The sequence below is a fragment of the Rhincodon typus genome, unplaced genomic scaffold, assembly GCF_021869965.1.
Source record: "Rhincodon typus isolate 14 unplaced genomic scaffold, sRhiTyp1.1 hic_rhity00003290, whole genome shotgun sequence".
Classification (NCBI taxonomy): Eukaryota; Metazoa; Chordata; class Chondrichthyes; order Orectolobiformes; family Rhincodontidae; genus Rhincodon; species Rhincodon typus.
Window position 1 is genome coordinate 6792 of NW_025968928.1, and position 4559 is coordinate 11350.

Here is a 4559-nt window from a genome sequence, read left to right on the forward strand (position 1 = left end):
GAAATAAATCTTAGTGCTTGGTCTATCATATTATTGCTGGTTAGGATACTGTGTGCTGTGTGCCCCCTGGTGTACCATAGGTTCAATTCAGTTGTAGATTGTTTGTTTGTGTTGTACAACCAGCAGGACAAAAAGCCCAGAGTGTAACATCACTCAGCAGTGACCTGACCCCCTCCGACTGCTGAGATTGTGTTGCTGTGCTGTAATGGTGAAAATTACTTGGTATAGAAACTTTGGCCATTTCCTTCATTAGCTGTTCATAGACCTGATGTAATGAATAGCATGCTTGGTACCAAACAATTATGTTTCCAGGCAGATTATCCTTTAACAAGCCTCATTCCCATTAATGCTTTAATAGTGTGGGAAAAACCTGAAAGCACCTGTTAATAATAAACTGTTGTGCGATTTTCCAATTTTTTTCTCTCAAGTTGGTTCATATTGACATGTTAATTTAAACTCCACTTAGTTTAGATGTCTCACCCTGTTGGAAGATAAAGTGGATCAAAAATTTGACCACAAGACCCATTTGTTTGGCTTCTAAAAACATTTCCATTGATTTCATCTAGTGAGAAGGTCAAGCAGTTACCTTCAGCGTTCCTGCATTAGGAGAAAATTAAATTATGAGATTATGTTCTTAACTGATATTGGAGAAGTTTTTTAACATATTCAGGGATGTGGGTGTCGTTTGCTGGGCCAGCATTTATTGCCCATCCTTAATGGCCCTTGAGAAGCTGGTAGTGAGCTGCTTGCTTGAACCACTGCAGTCCATTTAGTGTAGCCATGCCCACAGTTCTGCTAGGGATGCAGTTCTGAGCCAGTGACAATGGATGAACAGTGATATAGGATGACAAGTGAGTTTGTTATCAAGTGGCAGGAAAGAATAAGCTAGATTCAACTGTGATCCTTCTGTGGTTGAGCAGCTTGCTAATACATTTAAATGAAAGCCAAATAGTGTGGACGCTGGAGATCTGAAATAAAAAGCAGAAAGTTCTGAAAAACTCAGCAGATCTGGTAACATCTGTGGAGAGACGTGAGAGTTAACATTTCGAGTCCAAATGACTTTTCCAAAGAACTAAGTCTGCTGATGCTTACTGTCTTGGCTCACATGCAAAGAACTTGCACTTAATTGAGTTTCTGGCACTTGCAGACAAGCTGCACTTTATCACAATTTACTGCCTTGAGGAATGGAGATTTTAAATAAAAACATTATTCCTTTTTACATTCAACTGGATCACCACCTTTTTGACCAACATAGAATCAGTGAAACATTTCTTTCATTTCAGTGATATTTATGCAGATTTTTCAGTTTCCTTCTTTCCCTAAAGGTGTACAGTCTTTGGCAGGGGATGATTCCACAGGGGGTTAACTCCAGCACCACGATTCTGACCATTGTTTGTGGCCAAGTGTGTTGTTCAAATTGCTCTGTTTTTAGCCAACATCCGTACACTTGTATTTCAATGTGTGGCCTCTGCTTAATAATCAGCAGCAAAAGCCTCTCCCTTCTCCCTAACCTTCCATTTCCCACTCCTTTCCATTGGCACTGAAGTTAAATGTGTGTAATTAATACACTGAATATTGGTGCAAACTGAGGGGGAATTGAACCTCCCTCATGGAGAACCTATAAATAAACATGCATTCTGATTTTTTGATGCATCTTCTAATTATATCATTTCGCCATCAGTTACAGGAACTCGATTTATCCAACAACAAAATATCAGAGGTCCGAGGGTTGTCTTTACTGGAAACTTTAACAGTAAGTGATGGAAAAAAATTAGCAACTATAATGAAGTTAACCCATATATTTTGCCAACACTGGTTGATTTGAATTGTGCTGCTTTTCTGTTTCTGATGCAGTCAGTCAACCTCTCTGGGAATGTTCTACGCTGTACTGAATGTCTTGGATCTCTTTGGTGAGTCTGGCATCATTCCATTAAACTGTTAAGATAGGTCAAATGAGATCTTTATTCTATTTGTTCCACAGGCTGTGCCCACCTGCCTCAATCATGAATTATTTGCCACTCTCCTCCTTCATTAAAACTTTGGATTCGCATTGTGGTTAGAAATACTGCAGAACAGATCTGTCAATGGAGGAATATTTCCTGTGTTCGTTAGGTGTGGCAAGTCTGTAACCATAACTGATATCTTGACCCTTTTTTTTTTGCAATACTGCATGGAGAGAATCTTCCCCAGTATATACCTGCAGCCCTAGGTCCTCATTTGCAGTCTGTGCGTATTGATCCAGTCTCTCTTCTCAGTAGGGTTTCTATTTATATTTTAATAACCTGACCAGCTTCATCCTTGAATTATATTTACATGATGCTGCAAATTAAGTAAATTAACTAAACTACTACTGAGCTAGTGTTGCCTCTCCTGGACTGCAGTCTGTCATTCGGTCCAAATCTGATGGCTGTTGAAGCTATTGGGCATCTATTTCATGCTCCATTATACATAAAAATCACTATTAAATGATCAACAGTCCCATGGTTTCATTTTAGGCATTTGATATTCATCCAAGTGTTTATTGCAAAACCAGTTATCTAAAATTTATTCCCTTCTTCATAAGCGCTAATCTTTCTCATTTGTTTGCAGACCAGATGGGGTATTGGTAGATAATAACTCATCTTGTCCTTGCGTGCTTCCAGCTGCTTTCCAATATGCTGTTAGAAAATGTATTTACGTTTTTATTGTTATTACTTTCATGTGTCAACCTTCCTAACTTCATGCTGAGCAAGTGAGCCACTGAATCCCTAAAACTGTCACCACCTCTTGCAAATACAGCTCTGTACTCTGGCTGCCAAGCAGTACACTGTGTAGCATTACAAAATACTGAATAAGGATGACGCTATAATTTACAGGCTGTGTTTGTCTTTTGAATTAACCTCCACCACCTGAGCATTAAATTATTCATAAATGCATGTAAATTGAGGCTGAAAAGGGTGTGGGTGTGAGTGAGGTGGGGGTGTTAAGGAAAAGAATACTGAGAACAATGAATGTAGCAGTTTAGACTTGTGTTGAAGGGATGTTATCTATGCCTGTTACCCTTCGAGTGAAAATGTCTTCTTTAAATGGTAACCTTTGGCAAATGTATCAGATGGTGATTAATTGTTGACTGTGTATTAGACTACAAAGATCATCTTGTACTAAAACTGTTAAACATAGAATCCCTACAGTGTGGAAACAGGCCCTTCGGCCCAACAAATCTACCCAACCCTTGGAGCATCCCACCCAGACCCATCCCCCTATAACCCAAACACCCCTGAACACTACGGGCAATTTAGCATGGCCAATCCACTTAGCCTGCACATCTTTGGACTGTGGGAGGAAACCCACGCAGGCACGGGGAGAATGTGCAAACTCCGCACAGACAGTCGCCCGAGGCTGGAATCGAACCCGGGTCCCTGGCGCTGTGAGGCTGCAGTGCTAACCACTGAGCCACCGTGCTGCCCCTTAACCTTATTGAAACAAAGGCTTCTTCCTGTCCCGCAGGCCCGACCAGTCCCCCTCCACTGACACCCTTGTCCACTTAGATGAACTCGTCCTCACCCTTAACAACTTTTCCTTCAATTCCTCCCATTTCCTACAGACAAAGGGGGTGGCCATGGGTGCCCGCATGGGCCCAAGCTATGCCTGACTCTTTGTAGGATACGTGGAACAATCCCTCTTCCGAAGCCATGCTGGCCCTATCCCCCACCTCTTCCTCCGTTATATTGATGATTGTATCAGTGCCGTCTCGTGCTCCCACGAGGAGCTCAAACAGTTCATCCACTTTACTAACACCTTCCACCCCAACCTTAAGTTCACCTGAACTGTCTCTGATACCTCTCTCTCCTTCCTGGACCTCTCTGTTTCCATCTCTGGCAACCACCTGGAAACCAAAATCTATTTCAAGCCCACCGACTCCCACAGCTACCTAGAATACACCTCCTCTCACCCACCTTCCTGCAAAAATACCATCCCCTATTCCCAATTCCTTCGCCGCCGCTGCATCTGCTCCTGAGATGACGCATTCCAGTCCCGGAAATCCCAGATGTCCTCGTTTTTCAAGGTCCGCAACTTCCCCTCCACAGTGGTCGAAAACGCCCTCGACCGCATCTCTTGCATTTCCCGCAACTCATCCCTCACACACCCTCCCCGCAATAACAACAAAAACAGAATCCCCCTCGTCCTCTCATACCACCCTACCAACTTCCGGATCCAACGCATCATCCTTCACCACTTCCGCCACCTGCAATCTGACCCCACTGCCAAGGGCATTTTTCCCTCCCCACCCTTATCTGCATTAATGAGGTACCACTCTCTCCGTGACTCCCTTGTCCGCTCCACACTCCCCACTAGCCCCACCACCCCCGGCACTTTTCCCTGCAACCGCAGTAAGTGCGACATCTGCCCCAACACCTCCCCCCTCACCCCCATCCCAACCCCAAGAAAACCTTCCACATTAAACAGATATTCACCTGCACATCTGCTAATGTGGTATACTGTATCCGCTGTTCCCAATGTGGCCTCTACATCGGGGAAACCAAGCGGAGGCTTGAGGACCGCTTTGTGGAACACCTACG

General features: G+C 43.6%; 1 long non-coding RNA gene across 1 annotated transcript in view; it reads left to right on the forward strand.

Annotated features, from left to right (window-relative positions):
- The first annotated feature begins 1679 nt into the window (after positions 1-1679).
- Positions 1680-4559, forward strand: part of LOC125481719 — a 9357-nt gene continuing 6477 nt past the window's right edge. The window contains exons 1-2 of the long non-coding RNA XR_007261442.1: positions 1680-1753; positions 1855-1910. This is a non-coding gene — a long non-coding RNA (uncharacterized LOC125481719). The remainder of the gene's footprint in view (positions 1754-1854; positions 1911-4559) is intronic.